Source organism: Sylvia atricapilla, chromosome 8 (genome assembly GCF_009819655.1).
Source record: "Sylvia atricapilla isolate bSylAtr1 chromosome 8, bSylAtr1.pri, whole genome shotgun sequence".
Lineage (NCBI taxonomy): Eukaryota > Metazoa > Chordata > Aves > Passeriformes > Sylviidae > Sylvia > Sylvia atricapilla.
Window position 1 is genome coordinate 27,125,033 of NC_089147.1, and position 27,355 is coordinate 27,152,387.

Below are 27,355 nucleotides of genomic sequence, written 5' to 3' on the forward strand. Positions count from 1 at the left end.
ACCAAAATCCACATTGGAAAGTCAAACAGATATCTCCTGAAAGGAAGATTTCCCACTGGTGGCAAATATCAAATGTGTACATCATGGCAGAATTTAGAAGCCAAAGTACTAAATTATGATATATCTGTCTGTTTCATAAACAAAGTTGTTAACTGGGAAGAAATTAAAGCCTAGCTGCTTTCTACCATGACCAGCAAAATTAGGTAATTGAGGACGCCACTCACTGGACTCCTGAATGCTCGTCTTACTGTTACTCTGCAAGTTCAAATAACTAACTGCTACCAAGTTTCTTCAATTAAATTAACTGCAATGACATTCAGCGAAATCGTTTTCCCACTGCAATCAGGTATTCAGACATACCCGAATGTGTTACAAACATGAGACAATCTCTTATTTGAACATATTCAGAGAAAATTTCACTACACCGTTTTTTTTCACCTTGACCCATTTCCCTCTTTTCTCAACTCCTTCATTTTGGTGATTAGCTGGCTTAGAGCTTCTGCCCTTAAGACCATCAGCAAATGGACAATCAGCCCCCCATGCTCTTTCCACAATAAATGACATCAACTTCTGCTATTCTACTCAGAAGCTATCCTTCTCATATATTTTTACGATGTATTTATCATTTTTGCTAGTTCCTTACTGTCATACCAGTCAATGTGAAAAAGGAGAAAAGTCTCCACATGTAATGCATTCCATCTCTAAATATAATAACTCCAAATAGGGAATCATAACTTAAACCTTTTAGATCTCACTCATAAGAAACACATTTTTGTTCACCAAACATAAGCAGCAAGGGAAAAAAATCATCAAAACTGTTAGAACTTTTCCATGTCAATATTATTGAAAATATAATGGTCATAACTATACTGCGTATGAGACTTATCACACGTTTTGGCTCTGAGTTTCAATAACTTGACACAAATAATACACCTGGGCTGAGGAAAGGAAAAAGCTGGCCCTCAATCTCGAATATACTTTTGCTGACATTTTTAGAAGTGGAAAAAGGACCCTAAAATGAGTGTGCCGGTGCCTTCAAAATTACAAATGTTTTCATAGAAAGAGTTTCTAATATGCAACATCCCTTTCAGCACTATGAAGATGAATGAATGTTTTCTCAACCTTATTTTACCTTAAGTATTTTTTTCATAATTTAAGGACAATTATTCATTGATCTATGCTGAAAAAAACCAAACAAACAAAAACAAAACCAAAACAAAACAAAAAAAACCAACCCTAGATTAAAAAATTGACAGGGTAAGCACTTATTTTACTTAGCTCCCATGATCTTGGCTTGCTTCTGCTACACTTACAACCTTTGCCCAACCTAGAAGAAATTCACCATTTCTTTTTGCCTCCAAAGTGAAGGCGACTATGCAAATTATGGAACTCGCGAGGAAGAAGAATTCTGGAGAAATTGAGGTTTTATTCGGAGCTTAAAGAGCACATTTTTCATCTCATGATGCCTAAAGAAAACAGCCTGTTTGGTCACTGCCTTTAATCAGTAAGAAAGCGTGCTGGACGAAGCGGTGCTTTTCGCCGCTGTGTCAGTGACATCGGTTTGTCCCAGAAGAGGAGCGAGGGACAGGAGCCAGGGCCCCTCCGTGCCGAGCCGAGCCCAGCCCAGCCGAGCCGTGCCGAGCCCAGCCGAGCCGTGCCGAGCCGTGCCCAGCCGAGCCGAGCCCAGCCGAGCCGAGCCCAGCCGAGCCGAGCCCAGCCGAGCCGTGCCGAGCCGTGCCCAGCCGAGCCGAGCCGAGCCGAGCCGAGCCGAGCCGAGCCGAGCCGAGCCCTGCCGAGCCCAGCCCAGCCGAGCCGAGCCCAGCCGTGCCGAGCCGTGCCGAGCCCAGCCGAGCCGAGCCCAGCCCTGCCGAGCCCAGCCCTGCCGAGCCCAGCCCAGCCGAGCCGAGCCCAGCCGTGCCGAGCCGTGCCGAGCCCAGCCGAGCCGAGCCCAGCCGTGCCGAGCCCGCAGACCCGGCTCCCGGCCCGAGCACTTCGCCCACAGGAGGGAGGTGTAAGCTCATTCCCTAACTGCTAAAGCCTACCTCTCTCACGCACAACATTTAGGAAATGTGGCTGCTATTTACAAGACACATCACCTGAATTTCAATTTTTGGTACAAAGGAGAAAACAGCAGCAACAAAGCTGAGACAACTCAGCGCGGGGTTGGGGGGGCTCAGCTTTTTTAACGTGAAAAAACCCGAGACTATAAAGCACTTCTCCCCCGTCGCCTTTTGCAGCCCTGTTGTTGTGTAGGTAGAAGGAGTTTTCCGAGCGCGCTGGCCCGCCGCCAGCCCATGGGGCGAGCGGGAGGCGCTCCCCCCGCGGCCCCTCCCGGCAGCCCAAGGCGCCCGGCCTGACATGCTTTTCCAGGCGTGCTAGACTGCAGCGCAGACTTTCTGGCTCCACTTCCATTGTTTGCACGGCTGCTTTGCTCCTTATCCAGAGCCTGGATTAGCATAAGAATACTGTCTTCCCCCTCTGCAAGCCAGCTCCCCTCCAGAAGACCTCCACCCCTTAAGAATAAACATAGGGCTGAGTTTCTTTCCTTTTTTTTTTTCTCTTCTTCTTTTTTTGGGTGTTTTCTCTTTAAATCCCCTTCTCCCATTCAGGACTTGTAGAAACCAATAAAATAAATAAAACGCTAAACAAGCGAGGCTGACAAGGCTCAGAAAGGCCCCGATTGCATAGATTAGTAATTACCAAGGTCAGAAGAGTCAACCTGATAATGCACGGAGCCTTCACTCCTCACACTCACATTGTGGACATGAAAGTTATTAATGGATACGCTTTCCATACAGAGCTGAAAATAAATAAATTCAGGAAGGAGTAACAGAAAGGAGCTTTTAAATCCTCCTTTCCTTTTAATTTACACCTGGAAGATGGAGTTTCAAATTACTGAGAACAGACAGGAAACATCATTTATGAAGACACCCCTCAGCCAAATATACAAACAAACCCCTCCAAACTGCAAGTGGTGATGTCCGACATAGGGGAAATCTGCCTGCTTACACATCTGCAAACCCTCTCCCTCTGGAATGTGACAAAGGGACTGCGGTGTCCGTTTTAGAGCAAGTGACGTGAAGTAGTATTAAAAAAGGCCGACAGAAGAGGGTTTCACAAGAGGTGAACGGCTTGCCCTCCCCACGCTTCAAACTGTCAACATGGACAGATTATTTGTTCTGCTCCTCAGAAGGTAACAGCTGGTCAAGTGAATTCTTATGTTGTCCCACGAACAAGATAAAAACACACTTGTAAATACTACTTCAGAAGCAAACAACATAATTTTTAAAGCACTGAATTCAGCCCTCCCCACTGCAATGGGTGAGAGATGAGCTTTCTTTGACAGTATTTGCTCGACACCTATAAACAGCAGAGACAAGACTGGCAAGTTCACCATCATGAAGATTTGCTAATACAAAACGCTGCTTGGCAAGGTAAGCCTTAATCCTCATTTTCCTCACCTGCTTGCCATGCCCACGGAGGCACTGCACTCTGCTGAGCAGAGAAACTCCTGCCTAGCTGTTCCCATAAATCACTGTAAATAACACATGGATACCCTCACAGGAGCGATCTCCATCAGAATTCCAAAGAGGCACTTTAATAGCTGGATGGCACAAAATAAAGTGAATTTCTAAGTGCTGCTCCTTTATGCTCCTCTAAACGACTGATGGGGCAGGGCAAAGTTTTTTTTTTTTAAGTGTTCTTACTACAGAAACAAAATTTTAGATAAATTTATTCTGCAAATTACATTTAGCTATTAAGTTTGTTCTTTGTGTTTAGATATATTACACTTATAACTTAAAATGGCAACCTCTCTTTTTCTTATGAATTTTAATGAATAGTTCACTAACTTTTGTCATCAGTGAGCCTTAACTTCACCCTAGAAACTTATGCTGGGGATACTTCTGTGAGATTACAAACTCCAGGCACAGAACACGAGGAGGTTACCACCTTCCCAGCAAGGGCAAAGAAGTGAGCAGGTATTATCATGGCAAGTTTAGAATAGTCTGAACTAGAATGATTCATTATCTTACACAGAACCTGCAAAGTGCTCAGATAGTCTCAGAGTGATAAATGCCCATGTGTAAAGCATGACATGCTCACCTACAGTTACCTCACAGATAGCGGATATACTAAACTAGATTGCTATATTAAGAAAGTGCTTACAGAGGACAAATAATGTGAAATTAATAATATGCTGCATTCAGCATCTATTTTCACCTGCAACACTTAATTTCAACGTGGCACATGTAAGAAAGTATTATTGCTCTGAGAAAAATTTCCAGGACTCTAAATGTATGTGTCAGAGCACTATCTTGCCCTGTTAGTGTTCTGCAAGTCTTGCTGAGATAAAAACAGATTTTAATGCAAACTTATGTTAAACTCTAAGCGTACTGTAGATCTGCTTGGTTAAATAACTACAGAAACAACGTGGCATGCACAAGCACACAAATACTCCTCCTGAGTTTGAACAATGTACTTTCATCAAATATAGCTTCAAAGACATTTCCAAATCCAAACACCGTAACCTTTCAATGGGTAGACAAAAACAGAGTTCAAAGGTAATGTTTACTTCAATAGTTATAATCCTCTATTTCCCAGCACTGAAGTGCTAAAGCAATACTGTTAAATTTTTTTTCACATAAAATTAAAAAGCAAACAAGAGCTTTCTGGTCATGAGATTAAAAATTTCCCATGTGTTATCAACCAACTACACCATTCTTTTCTCAGTGCAAAAAGGTTATTTTAAAGACTCTGTGGAACATTTTTCAACAACTGTCACACAGTAGAACTCAGGACAAGAGAACATCAACATACAGGGTAGATGCTTGGTTCGGTATTGGATTAAGTGAAGCTCACATTCAACGAATAAAATCTGTAATTGTTTTTTTAATTCAATCTTTACTTTTCTGGCCATATTGTAAGAAAGTAAGTATGTACTAAGACATATAGAAACTAAAAAGGTACAGAGATTATATGATATATTCCTTCTATAAATTTCACTTGGTTTCCTACTTTTGTCTTTGACCATCATCTATGTGGTGTATGACTTCAACTGCCCATACTCACTATTACAGGGATGATACTTGGACACTATTTCTTATTGCAAACACTTCCCCCACTTTTCCATCATCCTTAAACTTGAAGGTATCTCCTCTGATGTCTCAACAGTTCCTTAAGCTAAAAATTTTCTAGTAAACCCATATTCCTCCTAAGTCATCTCTGCATTAACTTTAACAATTCAATTAATCCCCAGTCATTCAAGATCACATCAACAAAACTGTCTCATTCTGCCTTTTCTTATGCTACTTCTGTCAAGGCTGTTGTTCCATCTAGGAGTGATTTATTCCTTCCACATCTTCACTATCAAAACCTTCTTTCTTTCAGGATTCTTTAGCTTACATGAATCACTTCTAATAGGATGGAATTAAGACTGATTCAAATTAAATCTGCGAAGGAAAATTTGAGGTTACAGGAAAACCACAGATTCCATAACGGGAAGTAATTTTTGTTGCTAGTTGAAAAGAATACAGAATTATTTTTGGCAGAGAGAAAGGGGAAAAAAAAGTCATCATTATTGAACCTTCTCTATCAATCCCTATATAGTATCTTATAATCCTCTACCACATCCTAAGTAGTTTTTCATTTCCCATTTTTCTTTTGAGATTTTTCACACATTTTGAGTTAAGAACCCTACTGAAACCAAACGAGCAGACGAAAGACTGAAGTAATTTATTGGGTCTGTGTGACCAGGTTCTGGTAGCAGGGTGCTAAAGGGGTGGCTTCTGTGAGAAGCTGCTAGAAGCTTGTCCAGCCAATGCCAGCTGGCTCCAGGATGGACCCGCCGCTGACCAAGGCCAAACCCATCAGGAATGATAATAATGCCTCTGAGATAACATATTCAAGAATGAAAAAACCGTTACTGCACAGATGTTCCTGCGGTGGCCAAGGAAAAGAGGAATGAGAATATGTGAGAGAAACAACCCAGCAGACACCAAGGTCAGTGGAGGAGGAGGGGCAGGAGGTGCTCCAGGGACCAGAGAAGATTCCCCTGCAGCCCGTGGTGTGGCCATGGTGAGGCAGCTGTGCCCCTGCAGCCCATGGAGGAGCCCACACCAGAGCAGGTGGATGCCCGAGAGGAGCCTGTGAACCAACGGGAAGCCTGTGCTGGAGAGGGTCCTGGCAGGGACCTGCACACTGCCAGTTTCCTGGTAGGACTTGTGACCCCATGGGGGACCCCCATCAGAGCGGGCTGTGCCTGAAGGACTGTGCCCCAGGGAAGAGTGGCCCGTGCTGTAGCAGTCTGTGGGGCAGGGAAGGAACTCTCCTCCCTAAGCAGCAGCAGCAGGAACGTGTGATGAACTGACCACAAGCCCCATTCCCCACTTCCCCTTCACTGCTGGAGAGGGGAGGCAGGGCCCAGGAAGGAGGGAGGAGTGGGGAGAAGGTGTTTTTAAGACTTCTCCTTCTTGTCCTTCTCTGATTTGGTTAGTAAGACATTAATACGTAAGACAATATTGCCAAGTTTTGCCTGTGACGGTAATCAGTGAGTGACCTCTCCTGGTCTTTATCTCAAGCCAGGGAAAGGGAAGTGATAGAGAGGCTTTGGTGGGTGCCTGTGCAAATTTTAAAGATCAATAAAGCAAACTTTTTGTCCCCTTCCCCATTAAAAAAGTCTTATTAATTCAGAGAATGGTGGTATCACGAAACATGAAATTTACTAAGGGGAGGGTAAACTAAACTGATTGCAAGTGTACACTTGCAAATTCCAAAACAACTCAAAGTGCACAGAACTTCAAAACACCTGTATAAATATCCCTCTTCTCATACACTGCCATCTCAAAGACTTCAGGGACTCTCCTCTGCACAGGCAGACCCTTTATCACTTCGCTTTCATCCCACTGAAAGCCTGGGACTGAACTGTTCCTGTAAAAAACTTTCATATGCTTTACCTGCCAACTGAAACAAATAATTGTTTTTCAAACACCAGCAACTTGAATGAGCATGTTTGAACGAGAGCAGGAATTTCAGATCTTAGAACAACAAAATGTGTTTGAAGCACAGTGAAGTGTAGTCATTTGGGAAGCCCTCTGCACATCTACACCATGGAAATTCTCCTAAACAGATGTGACTACTGACCCCTCTACCATTCAGATTCAGCCTTTTACTCAACATATCCTGAAATTCCTGTACTGTGCTGTAAACTCAAAACATACATATTTTTAGGACATGATAAAAATATCCTTTCTTTACACAGACTTGGCTATGGCACACAATTTTTTAAAGGATGGCACATATATCTGCTTTAGAAATAAGAAAAGTAGAACATTTCTATCACAGTGTCTTTATAAACATTAAGGATATTATAAAAAGACTCTTACCTAAATCAGTCTTAGATTTTGGTAAGCTAACAAATAGCTGCTTATTATTTTAATATTTAGTGTTTTAAAATACATTTGAAGTTGACCCCTAATTTTATTTTAATTAAATTCTCTGTCAACTGGAACACTTTATAAACACTTCACCTAACATTTCATGAAAGTTACTGTACCTTCACAATCTTAGAACCCCTGGGGAAGGACGTTCTTGACTTTTCAACCTAGTTTAGAGGAACCCACTCCATAACTGACTACTTAGGATTGCTTCAAAATAGTACCATCAGAAAGAAACATTTATCTGCTTTGTTTTGGGCTGAAGGTGAAAAAAAAAAAAGAAAATAAAGCAATTGTTGAAAGCAGAATTAATCCGTGTATTAATGTTTGGTTGAAACCCACATTTTACTATTCCTAATCTAAACACTAAATAGAAATTAAGCAAAAAAGGCAATCTGGTATGCTTCTAATTACATATCCATGTTACAATAATCTGGTTGAAAATACATGCCTATCAATACAAACATCTTCAGGCTGTACTGCAAATGCATTCCTTGTATGATTTTCTCACTGTAAGATCTTAAATTGTTCTCTATCCTACACCATAAAATTCCCATCCTCAGACACAGAAATAAAATACAAAATTTAGCTTCCTTTTACTACACAGGAAGTTGTCTAGATTTCTTTGAAACTGTTGTCCATGACACTTTCAACAAGAGCTCCTGAGCCAAACAGAACCAACATAAAAATGAAGGGATTCTCAGCAGCTTAATCTGACCTTGCTGAGCCTGACATCTAGCAATAGAAAGGCTCCTGTTTTGTGTGGTCTGAGATCAAGATGCTGAGACTACTGGAACAAGCTGGGATAAGCCAGGGGCAACGGGAGGAAGGAAAGTCCTGTTAGGAGGACCCTGCAGAACAGAGCAGCTCCAGAGTGGAACCACTGGCACTTCCTGTTTTGATCAACTGATTCACAAGATGACACAGATGTCTGGTTCCTCCACTCCTGGAAAATGCTTTGAGCACACTGACCTGTATTTCCCATCTGTGGTTTGAGCCTTAAGTGGCTCAGCCTGTTTGTTATGGAATTAACTCCTAACAAATAGTTTGCCACCAAGGAAATTCAATGGCAGCTAACCCAGCCTTACAAAAGAATTGTTTCCTAACAGAACAGAGAGGATCTTGGGCAGTCATGATGATTAATAAGAAAATCATTGCAGGAATACTATCTCACCACTGGCATCCTTCATTCTGAAGCACCTGGTATGCTTTTTTGGTTACAGAATGAACAAGCTCCATCAAATAAAAGATGCTCCTACCACCACTGGTTTGGAGGACACAGAAAGATGACAACTCTATGGAGAGTAAAAGTTAAAAAGTAGGCAGTTATTCCTCCACTGTCAACTAAAGTTATTGGTTCAGCAGTTGTACATTAGAGGTCTTTAATGTCCTTCAAACTCCTGCCTTGCTGCAGGCAAGTCAAACTAAGGGAGTATTTGACATTTTAATGGGCGGTGCAAGGAAGTCACCCACGTCCAGTTTTCAACATATCAAAGAAAATAAAGCAATCACACAGCCAAAATCTTTCTATCACAGAGACAACACTATATGGGACACCAGTTGCAGAAGGGAATTGAGCACACATAACTCTACTGATTAGGTATAATATACTACTCTGAATTTCTCTAGCTACATTGCACTAGAAATGCACAAATTCACAGGTGTAATTAAAAGACTTGTTTACCCTACTAAGTAAGAGGTAAGAAAATTTTACACTGCCTCACAAAATGAAGTAAAATTAGCAAATTTATAATGAAAGTCTGTATTACAGAGATTCCATATTAAAGACAGACAAAATAAACTATCTTGAGAACTGTCAAACATTTGATATTCTTCACTGAACCCTAAAATGGAAGAGACAGCCAAAGAAATTTAATTCCATTTTCTCTCTGTAAACCAATCAGGAACTAACAAATAAACTATCAGCTAGCAGTTTTAGATGCAAACAAAATACACCTTCTGTATATAACAAATATTTAAACATTCACTTTCACTGTTTTCTCTAAGTGTCCAAACTTATTAATGGGCTCAAAGACATACCTGAAAGCAGGTCAGGCAATGAAATACAATACTGCTGATCTCTCACTCAGGAAGCACATAAAATATCTGATCAACACCTGGGCAATGTACCCTGCTCATATCTGGTATTTATAGTATTTCCCTCTTTTAGTAACCATGATTTTTTTCTTTTGTCTTTGTCCCTTTGCTATTGTTCAGGTATAAAAGGTATGAAAACAAGAGGCAGTACAGAGGAGCAGGAATAATTAGCATAAGGGCTTCCTTTTATTTGGTTCTGATAAGTTCCCCTCTTCTTGCCATTTGTGTGCTTGTTGACTTAGAAGTCCAGAATCCCGAGTAAAAGAGAAATAACTGTGTGAGAAATTTTGTGGTGGAGCGGTGTTGCCATTTTAATTTTTTGCCAGATCAGCTATTTACATACAGGGAAAGCAAAAAATAACCTCCCTCCCTCAACTGCTTCTAATACTAGTCCCCTTTAAAAAGACAGTGTACTAGAAGGCAGAAAAAGTAAATTGTGAAGGTGATTGGGAGTGTTTTATGTTTCCCTTTTTAAAACAGTATTGTGTCCAGAGTTTTCAACCCGACTACTTATGCTCATGCCCTGCCACTTGACACTGTGTAAAGCTTTGCCCAGTCATTTCAGCAAAATAATAGACTAAAGTAATACTCAACTAAATCATTAGTAGTATTCATGACTAAGCAGATTCTACCAAATAAAATTTGCCTTATAGCATGAACTCTTTTCCAATGTGCCTTTGTACAACAGATGTCTCTGTAGTTGATGCTGATTTGTGCTTTTTATAACTGAGATATGGACAGAGATTAGATCAAACAGCTGTTTTAATATGATATTGAACACTGTCACTAGCATAAAAAAATGTGGCTGTGAAATTTTTTATAAGATATGGTGGCTGCTTATTATATGCTTTTTATTCCTGAAATACTTGAAATAAAACTTCGCACGCATTAACCTTACCTCCAAATTAGGAAACTGAATGAAACTGTATTGTACTTCAAGCTTCCTCCAGACTGTTTTCATCTGTACTTCCACTTCATTAGTTCAAGGGTGGTATTATGGAAATGCATATTTCTATTGATCTGCAAAACACAAAGAAGATTTTATTAAAGAAGAGAAACTGTGTTGATGGCTTATGGTCTAGAATGTGAACTGCACATTGCAGATACTTGTATCTGGAATTACAGAAATGACCTGCTATGATGAGCTGCTCCCAGCCAGAGAGAAACTTCCTAGGAGTCATGCATATCCAACAGCTGCACAGTTGCAGCATATTTGTAAAACACTGACACAAAAAAATAAATTAAAAAAAATTTACTGTTATCAGTAGTTGCTCACATTAAAAATGAACCAACAACAACATTTATATCCTTTAGTTTAAACATGTTTGTCTTAGATGGATGGTGATGTCAGGGATGAAGGGTGTTAAAAATCTGTGTAGAGAGTCTTCCTATGAAAACAAGCCTTTCTTATCTCTTCTGGAAACTCTTGGATTCTCCTGGTCTATACTGGCCAGATTTGCAAGCCTCCAGACACCAAGTTTCCATCTTTTTTATTTTTTTTTTCTTTTAAAAAATTCAGCAGACTAGAGACTCACAGAATCAACCAGGTTGGAAAATACCTTTCAGTTCATCGAGTCCAACCCATAACCTAACACCACCTTGTCAACTAGACCATGGCACTGAGTGCCACATCCAGTCTCTCCTTAAACACCTCCAGGCACAGTGACTCCACCTCTATGGGCAGCGCACTCCAGTGCCAAATCACTCTTTCTGTGAAGAACTTCTTCCTAAAGTCCAAAAAAAGGACATATTGTTGGTGATACTAGTGGAAACAAACAAGTCATGCATAATTCAATCTTTACTATTAACACCAGAGAATCTGTAAGACTCAGGTCCACAACAAAAATCCACTGGTGTCACACTCCTAGTTCCAATCTACCAGAAACTGCAAAATACAGAGAAATAATTGATAGGGTTTTTGTAGCTGTGCAGAGGCACGATTACTGCTGGGAACTGAAAAGCAAGCCAAGAATTTGGACAAAGGTACCGGCAGTTGGATGAGTTTGATTTTTGGTTTGTGTTTTTGAACTGCTGTACCTCTCAGAATCAGAGGAAAGCCTGGCACAGCTCTTTCCCAGTCCTCTTAAAGATTGTGAGCAAGCCTGATTTGTGTGAAGTCCCAGCATTTTCAGATGTATTGTTGACAGCTAAGATGGGCTTATCACACAGTGAGCAAATGCCACCTATTGTCAACTTTTCTCATTTTATCATTCTCACAATTTCTGAATGTTTCCCTCATCTGAATCTTTTAAGAAGATCCTACAAGAATTTTACCATTTAGAAGTCCCAGTCTTATGACTGTCATCATCAGTCACCTTAAAAATCACACAAAGGCTTAAACACCACCATTCCAGCTATACTGTTAAATAACATACAACCACTCATACAGCGTAGAGATGTAATGACTTCTCAATACCAAGGCCAACAGGAGGAGTGCAAACGGAGAAACCATGTGCATGATTTCCAGCTAACAGAGTTTCAGCATCCACTCTCCTCCTCTTTTCCTTCCTAAGCACCATAAAGACCTTTACCATTACAAGAAGGTCAGAATACTTCTGTCTCCACATCCATTTATAAGCACTGCTCCTCACACACTGAGGTTTAATAGTCTTGGTAATAAATAATAAATTTGTGCTAAATAGTAACCCGAAACCATCCAGAATATCAGATAGCACCAATTCTTAAAGACAACTGTCTCCTCTGAGCAGACAAGCTGACACTTGACTTATTTCTTCCATTGTAAAACTGGAAAAACATTCTAGCCATGCAATAATGCTTGTAGAGATTGTTTTTTGCTTTTTTAAAGTAAAAGATCTGTAAAAAATATATCCATCTCTTCTCCCTAACCAAGGACCTCAAGTTCATCTTCTGGTGGACTCCAAAAGAACAACAGAAAAAAAGATGGTGTGCTTTCTGTTTTTACAACACCTCCAATCTCCCTGTATCTAGTTTCTGATTTATATAAAGTCCACTTTGTATTATTTAAAGAGTTTGTTTTACAAGAGTAAAGACATTTCTGAACAATGCAGCACAGGGTTTTTTTGTTTTGCTTTTAAAACCATGTCCTCCTTATATTTTTCCAAAGTCCCAAACTGATGAAGTAGCTGTTCAATTCTCCAAGTATTCATTGCCTTTCCCAATTCCAACCCGAGGTATCAGATATCCAAGCTCTCTTACTAAACAGCTTTATTTTGGTGAACTTCCTGATCTGCATGACTCTAGGTATGTCTATATTAGCATTTAATTTAAATCAGGACTGCACTTTTGAAGTCCATCTCCCAAACAACCCTATTTTGCTTTGCTTTACATTGCAAAGCAGTCATCAAGTCCATGAACCAGATTTCTTTTGAATCAAATTAGATCACAGAATGAGCTTCAGGTGTACATTTTACACGCTCCAGCCACCAGGAGGAATTCAGCCACAGAATCAGACCAGGACCAGATGAAATAAAACTCTCACCACCTGTACAGCACAGATGCCAGGTCCTTAGCACCTGACAGATCTGATCTTATTACATCACACTGCTTGGTAATGTGGACATAGACTCTTTTATAACTGACTGAATTTTTGTGTCAGTTCCAGATTCATCTCTCCCCTTTTTAAAGGAAAACTCCAAAACCTCTCTCAGAGATAGGACAGACGTTAATGATAATGATTAAATTATGGGAGTGACCTCACTGTACTACTATTTCTTCCACTTCTTCATCAGCATGAAATACTACTTGAGAACATACTCAATTTTATAAAAATCAATTTACTTAAATATTTATTTTTATACACTTATCCAAACTGCTTCATTATTAATATATAAGTTTTTTGAAATGTTTAGTGCCATTCTTGATGGCATCTTCCAGAAAAGTGCTATCAAGTACAAAATAAAATACGTAAATAAATTATTTGCACAACTATACCTTCACTTTATTAGAATTTGCTAAACTACAGCAACCATAAGAGGCACAACTCCAAAAGTACAGAGCTTCACAGTGCTTGTTACTAGTTACATATTAAATCCAGATATACCTACAAATTGTTCTTAGTAGCAAGATTAAATTTGAGATTTCATATACTATTTACTGAAAAATATCAGCACTCAATAGGGGAAAATAAAACTCTGAATTAAATGAACACACTACTAGATAACCCAGAAAACTAGATCTTCTGCCACTGGCAGGCCCCAGTGAACAATCAGAGTACCTAAACCGAGTTGGTTTTAATTCAGGAGTGGGGTGGTTCTCCTGCTAGCAGAGAGAGCAGGAAGCAGCAGCTATGAGCAGCACACACAGACCGCAGGGACTCACAGTGGCAAAGCTCAAGTCAGTCTGACTTGCCTTGAGGAGCAAACTTACTGTGGATTCCTTTTTTCTTGTCTTACCCCTTATCTCCAGTTACCGCTTCCCTTGTCAGTAGTTCCAGTGTCTTCAGTTCCAGGGCCACATCCAACTCGTTCCCTCACCTGTCTCTTCTTTTGATGCCAAAAACTTTCCTGGCACTTGACTTCTCCTGCACTCTGTTCATTACCACTTTGCTCCAACTGCCTCACCAGTTTTCAGATGAATTACTTTATTCATCTTAAATTATCTTTCTTCCTGAAGGATCCTGCTACTTATTAAATACAGTGTGTATTCAAGGAACAGACGTTTGTAAAGTAACTTAAGAGTTAAACTAATTCAAGTACAATTTAGTACATGATCATACAAGGATTCATTGGCACAGACAGGGTTAAATACTTGACCGTTCACTCCAGCTTCGAGTTATGTTTCTTTCCTGCTCTTTCACTTCCTCTAGCCATTCATAGGGCACTTCTGCAGGGTGGCCATTCAGGTAGCGTACTTTTATTTCAATTTAAGAAACAGAATGTTTTGGAGTTTCTGTAAATTTAGACCACAGTACAGACATAGGCTTGGGTGATACCAGACTCACAGTTACATAAGGAAAAAAAGGCAAAGCCATTCAGCATTTGAGAATCGGGTGGGAGCAAAGAGGGAAAGGAGAAAAGCGTGTGGTGCTCGCAACAGGTCTCTGTGTGCAGTGTCAGAGTTCACGGCCAGCTGACAGCTCCGGTAACCAGAGATGGGAGAGCTTTCAGAAGCAGAATGACTCCTTTTCAGGTAAACTATAGCCCTAGACAACAGGCTTTTTGTTAGAAATCTATGCACAATTAAAATACACTGCAAGCCCATGTGGCAGCCTGGAAGATGCTTCAGTTAACAATCTCATGACTGCCACTAGAAAATACAACCAGAACTGCTGCAATCTATTGCTTTTATGGGACTACTTCTGCTCTGAAATATGAGTTGAATTGCAAAGAGAAAGAAGCCATACCAGATTTCCAAATTTTACTCCATAGTTCATGTCCAAAGATAGGAATTTATTAAGGAAACCTTTATCAACAAGTTTGCATATGAACTAAACCCCCACAGCATGCTGGGAAAAGCAAACATCATACTGCACGGCAAACTTGGGGCTTGCTGGTTTTGTCTGTCAAACAGTGAAGGTATATAAGCAAGAACATCTCATTGAACAATCAGCCCTTCCAAATACAATGAGACCGATTTATGAAATAAAATAAACTGGCTGAACAAACACTTTCCAGTCCCTGGGCACCAAGTCTTTCAGGTAGCAAAAGGGGAAGTAAGAGCCTGAGATATGGTTCAAGCTCATTTATTTTATCTTTGAGGCAAGGTAGTTAAAACTGTTCAAAATCATGTAAATAAAAATATACTCCCATGAAGCTAATTTTTAAAACTAATTTTGTACCTACTTCCCTTGACTTCTAATTAACGATCATTAGGTTATTCTTGCGAGGTACTAAATACACAAGGAATTATACAACATTCAAGCACTTAATCTCTTACTTCATGAAGTTCTTCACATCTGTATTACAGTGATCTGGCCTTCCTATATGTCTGGTCAAAACACTCAAATTAGCTCAGGATACCACTGACCTTTCCAGCTCTTACAGGTTGTTCTTGGAAAGCCTAGATTTTGTTGTTTTTATTTGATTACTGCATGGATCCTTGATGCTAAAATGCATTCTTAATAATTTGTGAAAACTTCAGAAATCCTACCATGAAGCAATTTGAAGGAAATGAGATATCACAGAGAACAGAAATAATACAGATTGAAACATCAACTGGCCATTCTAGCACTAATCTAACCTGGCTGGTTGGTTGTGTAGGCAGGTGGAGTAATGAATGAGTGCTGCTGCCACTAATGGAATCAACTCTTGATTGGCCTTCCATTTCCGGCCTGACAGAAAATAGAGGACAAATCTGTACCATTCAAAAAAACCTTAACAACGTACAACTGCTTTTCTTTCAGTCAGGTCACTCTCTCTGTTGAGGAAGTTCTCTATCAGAGCCATACAACTGTCTTCTTCCTCACTCTTTTTTTATTTCATTAACATGACTAACTGGAAGTTAAATCAATGGACCAGGCCTAGCACAGCAAAAAATTATTTGCAGATCAGACAGCTCCTCTTGTCTACTCAAGAGGTATCAGAAGACTTCTCACATCATTTGACCCCCTTTCATAGGAGGGGAGAATCTGTGCCCTAGAACAACCAGAGCTTTTCCTTTTGAGGCCTTACACCCATGCAAGCACACACAGACACAAGACACTGAACACTAGCATCTGAAGGAGCAACACACCCTTTAGCAGCTAAGCAAGCACTCTCCCTGCCCTTGTCACACATTTTTGTTTTCATCCTCTTTAGTGCCTCCTGTGATAGAAGACAAAATGGTCCCCACGATGAAGCTTCTGAAATATCATTGCCCCTGGGCATATCTAGAAGTATGAGAACACAAATAAATTCCTGAGTAAGGTGGGACTGTGCAGTACACTACAGAAAAAAAAAAAAAAAAAAAAAAAAAAAGGCATTTTCCAAAATGACACGAATTACAATACAACATACTCTCCACTGCATCTAGTGGCACAAATAATTCGTTATTGGGGCCATGAGAATCCAGGCACAAGGCTCAGTCTGCCTCATCAATAGGGCCAGATAATTCCACTGGGTTTTTAGTTTGCCCTGGCAGATGTGATTTCCCATACCAGAAAGAGTCTTACAGGATATCTTCAGTGTTTTGGTATGCCTAGCTACACCATGGGAAGGACTCCACAGGCTGCTGTGCTGTGGGAACAGGCTCTGTGCTCCCAGGAACGCTGCAGAATTCCTCTCAGTCTGCTTAAGTATTATTCACCAGTGAGCCAGTAGAAGCTGAAAATTCAGCTCACTCTCCAAACTTCGGAGGTAAAAGGAATCTGACAACAGCTTACTGTTAAAAGAAAAGCAGTTACCCTCAAAAGGAAACCCATCAGCCTGCAGCAGTGGAGACAAATCAAAGCCACCAGTTCATTCCATGCCGAGAGGTGAAGTCAGAATCTGACTTGTCAAGCTTTCTCAAGTAACAACTGGGCAAAAGCCTTTGCTGAGCAACTCCTTCTTTCATCACATCCCACAGCTCTCCAAGTATCCAAAACAATTTCTCTAACAAACACACTTGGTTTTCAAGAGAGATGTAAAACTCAGCTGCCTTCGCACAGCTTTGGAGGTATCCAGCCCAAAGCTCCTCCGCCCGCAATCTCAGCCTCCTCTCGGGACACTGATGACAGACTGGCCCCACAACGAACAGTCTTCTGCTGTGTCTGACATCCCTGAAAATATACCGCTGCTTGTCACACCACTGACTTCATAAGTCTTCCTGAGCTGCAAAAAAATTTATCAAAAAACCCCAAACCCAGGCTCCATGGTGTGCTTAACCATCAGGCAAACATCCCAGTCGGCCTTCTCAGCCAGCTTCAGAGGGTCACCGGGCCACACTTGCCACCTGGCTAATAGGTTGCCTTGTGTGGATGGAAGCAACAATTAAATTCGATCACTTGGCACACAGACTCTGAGGCGCGCATTCTTATCATCATACTGATCCTGGGAATGTTGCCCAGAGTGCAATTTCTCTCTGACAAAAGAGCCAATGAAATTCAGCTTCTGCCTGTCCCGCAGGACATATTAGACCACATTCTGATAGGTGATCCTCTTCTCCCTCCCCCTAAGATTCCTGCAAAAGGTTAAGTATTTCTCCTATCTGTCTATTTTACAGAGTAATTCAAATGGTGAGAAACATTTTCAGGAACCCTTAGATTTAAAAAAAAAAAAGAAATCTGTTACAACTTTAATATCCCATGGTTTTGTGCACTATCAAAATACTACAGAGCAAACAACCAGAAAACTACACTAATGTTCTATCACATTGCCTTATATCTTTGTGTGTGTAGGATTGATATTTTCTTTCTTAAATTTATATTTTACATTAAAAAAAATTAAATTTTTAAGTAGTGTGGTGGGTTGACTCAGACCGGATGCCAGGTGCCCAAAGGCACTGTCACTGTCCTCCTCAACTAAACAGGGAGAAGAAATATAACAAAAGGCTTGTGGGTTGAGATAGGGACAGGGAGAGATCGCTCACTGATTAATGTCACAAGCCAAACAGACCCAACTTGGGAATTAGTGTACTATACCACCAAACAAATTGAAGTGGGATAATGAGAAATAAAGCCAAACCTTAAAAACACCTTCCCTCCACCCCTCTCCCTGTCTTGGCTCAACTTTACTCCCAAAATCATCACACATTATCTCAACTGATCCTTCCTCCTCACAGGAAGGACCCCTCACACCCTTCCACTGCTTCAGTGTGGGATTCCTCTCCCTGAAAGCAGTTCCCCCGTGAATTTTACCAACATGACTCCTTCCTATGGTTCTGCTTTAATTGCTTCAGTGTAGGTCCCCTCCACGGGGTGCAGTCCCTTAGGGAAGGCTGCTCCAGCACAGGCTCCTTCCACAGCATCACGAGTCCTACCAGCAAACCTGCTCCAGCACGAGCTCCGCTCTCCATCGGGTCACAGCCTCCTCAGTCTGCTCCAGCATGGGGCTCTCCATGGGCTGCAGGTGGAACTCTGCCCCACTGTGGAGCTCCATGGGCTGCAGGGGCACATCTGTCTCACCACAGGCTGCATGGGAATCTGCTCCACCACTTGGAGCACCTCCTACACCTCCTTCTTCGCTGACCTTGGTGTCTGCAGAGATCTTTTTCTTTCTCTGACATATTCTCACTCCTCTCTCCAGGTGCAGTCCCTGGCTCACATGTGTTATCCCAGAGGCACTTCCACTGTCAGTGATGGGATGAGGCTTGGCAAGCAGTGGGTCCCTCCTAGATCTGGCCAGCACTGGGTTCATTTGACACGGGGGAAGTTTCTGGCAGCTTCTCACAGAAGTCACTCCTGTAGCCCCCACAACCAAGATGTTGCCATGCAAACCAAATCCACACACACAAAATCGTATTAAACACAGGCTGCAGGCTGGCTAACTTCTGACAAGAAACACAGGTCACAGGAACACATAGCTGGGAATGAGAAAACCTTTCCAACAAGATCATTGCCTTCAGCAAAGCACTAAGTCAGAGCCATCAGCTCAACAGCTCTGAACACATGGAAGCATGACAGATTCTTTAAGGAGATCAGGAGACACCTCAGACACCATTCCCATCACAATAGGGTTAAAGGCCTTCACCATGAGCAGGCCTATCAAATGCAGAAGTTTTTCTATAGAAAAGTACATGGACTACACACTAACATTCAAGAGTAAAATAACTCTTGTGGAGGGACCTTTGGAGTCCACATCACATCAAGTCTCCTGCTTTCTTTAAATCACTAACTACATAACACTACATAGCAAAACAAAAAGAAAGGCATGTAAAAATATTTAAAATTATTCTAGACAACTTCAGCATTCATTTGGACCACATGCAGTATCTAAAATTTAGATATTTGGGTATTTTTGTAGATTCCTTTGGACAAAACTTCAGAAAGCCATAACCCCATAGTCTTCTAAAATGCTACACATGGTTGTGTACAGGAATGTTCTGGCTTTGCACAGGAAAAACTGAAGCTCCCGAAACAACTCTAAGTCTTTGGCAGAGAAGATACACACCAAAATGCTTTATCCCTTTTGTAATGCAGTGGTAAAAACTCCCCACCTTTTTGTACATAAAGTGAAAGAATGCTTTATAATACAGATGACCATGTGAAATTACCTTGGTAGCCTTTGACTGTGTATCATCCCAAGCAGACTGAACTTTCCTTCATCCGTTTACAGGTACTGTAAACTTTTCTTGATACAATGAGACCAATTCATTATTCAGACAACTGAGTATTATCCCCAAAAAACACAAGTCCTCTTTTTTGGCTGAAGTGGTTACACACAAGAAAGCTATAATTACGGAATCAACTCTTTTAGTAAGATGTTTGTACTAGGGACTTGTTAGAGCATACTTGGTGTCAGAAATTTCTTTAAACGTTGTTATTTCAGAAAAAAACCCAACAAAACAAATGGAAATTAGAATCATGAAATATGCTGAGTCAGAAAGGACCCACAAGAATCATTGAAGTTGAGCTCCTGCACAGCACCATCCCCAAGAGTCCCACCATGTCCCTGAGAGGACTGTCCAAAAGCTCCTTGAACTCAGCCCGCCCTGCTGCTGTGACCACTGCCCTGGGGAGCTGCTCCACTGCCCAGACACCCTCTGGGGGAAGAGCCTTTTCCTGAGATCCAGCCCCAACCTCCCCTGGCACAACTTGAGGCCATTCCCTGGGCTCCTGTCACTGTCACCCCAGAGCAGAGATCAGTGCCTGCCCCTCCTCTTCCCCTCCCTAGGGAGCTGTGACTGCACTGAGGTGTCCCCTCAGTCTCCTCCTGCCCAGGCTGAACACACCAGGTGCCCTCAGCTGCTCCTCTCACGGCTTCCCCTCGAGCCCTTCACCATCTCCGTTGCTCTCCTTGAGAGAGTTCTAAAGCTTTGTATCTCTCTTGTATTGTGGTGCCCAAAACTGCACGCAGGACTTGAGGCAAGGCCACACCAGGGCAGAGCAGAGAGGGACAATCCCATCCCTCGACCAGTCAGTGATGCTGTGCCTGATGCACAATTAGAAGAAATTTCTCAAGTAATTCTCAAGAAATTTCTCAAGCTGGATATTTGCTAAAATATTCTTTACTCATCAGAATTTCAGAAGACATGAGCATAAATTAATTTCCATCCTTACCATTTGCATGATGATACAGCACTTGATTTGCAAGTCTAAACTCAGGCCACCATGGCCTCAACATCTGCCCCAGCTGAGGTGAACAGGTTGGAGTAAGGTAATGCTGCCTCACAGAGCAAATAATACACAAGGGTAATTCAGTGTACACACTAAGGTGCTCAAAAATCCTCAGCTATTTCAGCTATTAAGTCTAACAATTATTCAATCTGAATGCTAGAATTACCTCTAGTTCTTTGGTCACCACATTATGAACGCTTTCAACTTGACCTAAGATTTCTAATGACAGATTTCTGAAATACTACATACAGAACAGACCTGAGGGCCACAAACAAACACAGGGTAGGAAAACTCATCACCAGGTTCCTAGATACGTGGTACAGTTATCTGATATCTAATCTGGCCTCCTGCATTTCCTATTGATTTATGTATTTGGAAGCAACAGTGAAGAATTCATCACATCTCAATTCTCTTCTTCAAATGCACAACAGTCCTGGTGCCCTCATCAAGAATTTGAAAGAAAACTAAGCTGTCTTTTTATTTTTTTTTTTCCCTTAGCAAAGCCATGATAAAAAATTCATTGTGGTAAAAGGTGGTGACAGGCCACTTGCAGAGAACAGTACAGATCTCTTCTGGTTAACTGCCTGGGAACAGGTTCATTTCATACAGCAACACCACCTTCCATGAACAAACACTAAAAGAGACAGCTGTATCCTGGAAAAAAAAAATACTTGAAGAAGGATAGGTAAATTGAATCCACAGCTTCTTCAGCGAGGGAGAGATTTTTGTCAACAAAGCTCTGAAGGCACCAGAGGTGCCTGCTGAGAACTGTGACACAGCTGGTACTCTGCACACACCTCGAACTGCTCTGACAATGCTGACACAAGCTAACAAACCTGACAGCTGCTCTCCTTCAGACACGTGCCAGTACTTCATTCTGGAAGTTAAGGCATCACCTCACAAGTTGTGGATGGACAGGGTGTTCCCAAGAGGGACTGCTGTGCCTGCTAAAGATATCACTTTTTACAGAGATGAGCACAAAGCCTATGGAGGGGAAAAGGGGAAAAACGAGGCATAATTTGATTTCTAGACAATTGAGCACTCTTGGGGTTGGAGAAGACCTCTGAGATACAACCACAGTTTTAATACATGCTTTATAGCAAAATACACACCAAATGAGAAGTTATTTTCTTGGTAAGTAGCAAAAGTAATTTAGACTTCACTGTGTTCCAGAGTGGCTTGAAAAATAATATGAAGGTTTTTCCATCAACATTGAAAGACAGCATCAGAAAAATATGAGCAAGCATTCATGGCAGTCATTGTTCAATCATGTTTTTGAAAAATTCATGCTTATTTTAGCTCTGGAAAGCTTGTCCTGCTGCAAGAAACTGAAGATATTTGACATAGTTACTTTAATATGACTTCTATCAAAAAAACCCAACCAACCAAAAAAACCCAAACCCACAAAAAACAAAATCCTCTGACTCTAGCAGCTTTTTCTACTTACTGAAGACACAAGAGCCAACATCTGACATTTGAATCTCATCTAAATTCAAACAGGAAATACACTTTAAGGAGTTATCAGTTGCAGACTGATTCACCCTTGATGCAGTGTGTTCTCCCTTCTGAGATGACTTCTAAATGCCCAGGTAGGAGCATCTGTGGCATATTGGGCAAGGTATTGATGTTATTTTTTTTTTCCCCATGAACAGAGAACAATCCCAAGCAGAATTACTCAAAGCTGAATACAACATCCACACTGCTGAGCCCAACCAAGCAGAGCTCCCCATACTACACAGGACTGGTCTGAAACCAGTGGAGACAAAGTTCCACTGCACAGAGCATGGACCATCACAAGAAGACTTTTTATCTTTCCATCTTTGTCCCATTTGTGGCTAATTAATAATATTTAAGCTTTAAAAAAAAAAAAACCCAAAACTTTGAATGAAGATGAAAGTGGAGCTATTTCAGATGTATAAATTAGTACACCAGGTGATGTATAGCTTTCAACAAAAAGCTAAAACAAGTTTAACATATACACTTGAAAAATTACTTAGGGTAATTAAAATTTATTTCTCCATTTTTCTTTTGGGGAAAAAGGAAAATAGGGCATCTTTTTATGTTCCCTTAACTTAGCTATTTGATTTCCTACTCAAATAATTAAATAAAATGCTTGTTTTAATCAAGGAAATATAAGAAAAGGAGTTCAAATAGAGATGTAACCTCTGTCTATCTCTACCCTGAGAATCATCTACCTTTTATGAAACCGTCAAGTCATTTATATGTTAACCAGGGTTAATTTATAAATAAAAGTACCAGCAAAATATTTAACACTGGTATCTTCTTTACTGGCTATGCTAAAGGTCTATATTAATCTCAGCTGATTTAATGATTCAGATGCATGACATCTATTTTATAAAATTATGCAGGCAACACTGCAGTAAAATGTTTTTCCCTACAGAGCAGCTGCCTCTTCCTAAGCAATGTGGAGAGCTATTTATAAAATAGCAATCAATACCGTGAATTTAGAGGAAAACAGCAAACATTTCCAAATAAGACTGCAGGGTTATCTTTTCTCACAGGTTTCCTGGTTTTCACCTTCTGTAACACAGACGACAGACTGTACACAGCCCTGCTCAAAGACTGCGAGACAAGGGCCCAGCTGCAGACAAACATCTTTTGGGCTCAAAAGGAATTCAGCCACATCTGGGTATAAGCCCAAAAGAAACTTGTATATGACTTACAGACTTCACTAACAGGAGCACTCCTTGGAATATTTTCATCCTTTAAACAGGTAACAACAATGCAACTGAAGTGTCACTCTTCAGGTAGGTCCTTTCAGGTAACGTAATTTCCACTGAACCACAAAGCTACTGAGCTTCCTTACTCATTGAAGAAAGCAATTTCAGCCCACTAATGACTTACTGGAACTTCAGCATTCTCTGTTTGTCAAGAATGCAAGACACTTGGAAGTGATGACGGATTTCAACACTAGATACTTTCCAAAAGTATTTACTGAAATAGAAAAGAATCCCAGTTCAGGACAGCTGCTTCCTTATTCAGGTAAAGAACAGTGGAAGGCTGTCCAAGAGCAAACTGAAAGTAAACAAAAAAGTCAGTTTTTCCTGAAGGGTTTCATAAAGGATGGATTGGTTATTTACATTTTGCCATTTTTTTTTTCCCAGCAAGATGCATAAACTAAAACTATTATATATATATATATACCATATAATTAAACAAGACTGTAAAAAGAAGATAGATATAGACACACACACTATCATGACAACTTTTGCTTGTTCAAATCTGAAATGCAATTGTTGGAACAAACAATTGAAGGAAAAGTGTATAGGCTGTGGATTCAAAATGTGTAAGATTACATGCCTTACAAAGCCAAGGAGGAACGAGTTCAGTATTCCTATTTTTTAAAAATGTAAAAGAATATGAAAAAACCTTATTTATGTAGTCCCTTCCTTATAAACCACAGAATCTTTGGAATGATGAAACAACCTGCCACCTTATTATAAGCAGCTTTGAAAATGACTAAAATTCAGACAGAATTAAAGAGTCTGCAGCAGCAGGCTCTGTTGATAGGAGTATCTTGGACAGAAACACACAGCTTTCCTTACTGTCAGCCCTGCCAACTCATCCCAGAGCCAACAATGGGTTACTTTCCTGGGATTGCTTTAACAGTGGAAGGTTCTGTAAAATAAAGTATGTCCCTGCATTTACTTCAGGTGATTTATTCAAGTTATGTGACTGCAAGTCAGGAAACAGCTTTCCAGCACACAAGGAAGTCTGGAAAGTCTGACTTGGTTCTGCTGTCTCTAAAAGAGTCACAAGATAAAACAATAAAAGTTACTTAAGTAAGCAGAAATAAATGAGTATGTTTAAAAAGAAGTTCTGCTGAATAGAAGCAGTACTCTTGCACATTCCTTCTACCATTAGTATAGTATATTCTCTGAACTAAAACAGAACAAATATTTAAGTATATTTAAACAGAACCACACAACAACTCAATAACAAGCTTACAGCTCGAAAACAGAACTTGGAAGATCTAAGCAGTGTAACTAAATCTTAATCAAAGCAGCATGCAATCATATTCTGGCAGTCACTAGAGCAGATGCCTGCCACTAGTGTAATGTAAGCATCTCCATAACCTAACTCCTCCTTATTTAGAAAGAAGAATATCTGGGCTAAGAACACAAAGAAAAGTTTGGAGTTGCAGGAAACACAGGAAAGGGTGAATTTAAGATGCTGTAATGTATTTTGCTTGAGCATGTATGTCTGGAAATCAGGTGAGACCCTGAAATTCTGAGGTTCTTTAAAATACAGGATGTCTGTCTCTAATAAACCAGAATATTGTATGATAATTCAGAGACCTGATTAAGTGCTTTGACTGTGAAACTGCCAAAACCTTGTACAGATATATGTGTCTTGGCCCTTCCTAAAACCAGAAAAGGGAGTGGGAAAATAGGGAGGAAACAATGATGTCAGGGGACAGAGATATGTATGACCCAACCCAAAAACTCCTAACAGTGTCCTTGGACACTGCTAACTCCTGCCAAGGCTTGCAAAGGCATCCAATGGCCTTGGGTTATTTTGTGTTTCCTGAGATAACTAGGGAGGGAGAAGAGGCGACCACACAACACACATTTTCCCAAATACTTCTCAAAAAGCTTAAAAATTCAAGTGCTCAAGAATTCTCCTGATTAATTAAAAGCTTGCAGGCTTTCCTTGTCTACATGCTCCCTCAGGGGGAAGGTTTATCTCTTTGTCAACAGACCCTAATGCTTTGCAATTTGTACAATGACAGTATCAGTTCTGTGCACAGAGTCCAGCAAACAGGTTTGGCAGATGTGGGGGGCTTCTTGGCTGGCTGTAGGGGGTGTTTTCTTCTGTTAAATAAGCTGAAAGCTGTTCACAGTTCCTCTTTGCTTAAAGATGTGAAATATTTATAAGCTATCTTAAGAGGAACATTCTTAGATACTGTAAAATAGCAGCAGTTTGGATATGTAATTCTTACCACACTACCTGTAACCCGAGCCCAGAGTGACAAACTGAAAAGCAGTCTCAGAATCCTCTATCTGCCTCTGGGAAGGGGAGGACATGGGAAGAAAAATAAAAAGGGTATCTGATAATTTGAAAACTGCATGATCAACACGCTTTTAAAGACCCAGAATCTGTTGCACCAAATCCAGTGAGAACATGAGCAGGATGAAGCAATATCCTTCTGTTTGAGTTGACAGATGAGACTTTCAAAGGTGTATCAAGAAGAGCAGGAAGAACAAGAATTCACCCTCCATCGGCTTCAAAGGTCATGACAAAGAACTGTTTATCAGCAATGGGTATAGGAAGGTGTCTTAAAAAATTAAATAGCTACAAATATTTATACTTTCTATACTTTGACTGGGATGAAGAGGAGGGAGACTGTTTAGAATCTAGGTAAGGAAAAGATGTGGAAAAAGAACAGCTTTTTTTAGCTACTGCTCCTCTCCAGATGGAAGTTAAAATACCCCAGAACTCAGCAGTTAAAATACCCCAGAAACAACTTTCCCATTACTGCACAGTGAGAGTACTTTTTTAACAGGTTTTCCAGCACCTGCATTATTTAAAAAATATTTTCTACATAAAAAAATAATTCTTAGCTCATACAATTTTTAAACTCATTCATCAACTGTAAATATTACAAGTTTTCACAGCATAAGCTATAATTGTGTATCTGAGGTTCAGTGTATTTTGATGAGCTGCAAGTGCTTATTTTTCCCTTTAAACAGGGTAAGATACAACCCTAAACTAACAGAAAAGCCCATTTATTAGTTTAAGAGTGTTCTCATATTATGTTTTTAGGAGAAATAATTGTGAGAAACATCAACCATACAGCAGCAGGATACACAGCTACCACTGAAAAACAGATACAAAGTTTTCCAAACCACTGTCAGCAATTGAAACTAAAATAGTTTATGGAGAGCCTGGGAAGTGCTAGATTTTTTGCTACTGCAGTACTGCAAAACAGTGCACAATTATAATGGGAAGTTCCTTATAACCTACTCTCATCTTTATTATATTTATCTTACTTTATCCTCCTTAAAAAGGCTTCCTCAGATGCTAATCAAAAATGCCTTTTTTTACATTAGGAATTTTTCCAATATAGCTGTTACAAAGAATATATCAGAAAAGGAACAATTTTTACCTTTTTCTTTAGCTGACTCTCTGCAAGATCACTGCTGTTTTCTGACAATAATATTTAAACTGATCAAACCTACTGATACTCACAAAATCAAAGACACGGAAGAAAGCCCAAAATTCCAAGAAAACAGATCACTTTTTAAAAGCCTGAGTTAATGCAAGGGACCACACAATAACAACAAAATACCTAGTGAAAAAACACCGCTGTATTCCCTTTATAGTTTCTTGAGTCCTTGATGAAACTGCAGCCATATCTGAGAAAGCTTTCCAGTTCACAGATTCCTTCTATTTCTCACTGATGTTGCAATAAATCCTAATTAAAAGCAGCAACAAAAAGGAAAACATGAAAAGTTCAGTTTTAAATAAAAGCCAAGAAAGACACTAAATGCTTGTATTTCCACCTCCTAACGATGTTTGGAAGGGCCAAAACAGGCCTCAGAAGAGAAGTACAGTGGCAGACCTGCTGCCAATACACAAGGTAAACAAATAAAGGAAGGTGGGGACAAATGTTTTCGCAGGGTCTTTGTGACTGGGCAAGGGGTAATGG

The 27,355-nt window shown here is 40.4% G+C and overlaps 2 protein-coding genes across 2 annotated transcripts in view; one reads left to right on the top strand and one right to left on the bottom strand.

Moving 5' to 3' along the window:
• MMRN2 (multimerin 2) overlaps positions 1–27,355 on the top strand; it is a 207,640-nt gene that overhangs the window by 49,059 nt on the left and 131,226 nt on the right. The gene's annotated exons all lie outside the window — the stretch shown is intronic.
• Positions 1–27,355, bottom strand: part of BMPR1A (bone morphogenetic protein receptor type 1A) — a 71,294-nt gene that overhangs the window by 23,916 nt on the left and 20,023 nt on the right. The window contains exon 2 of the mRNA XM_066324213.1: positions 10,429–10,550. The gene's annotated coding sequence lies outside the window, so the exon portion shown is untranslated. The remainder of the gene's footprint in view (positions 1–10,428; positions 10,551–27,355) is intronic.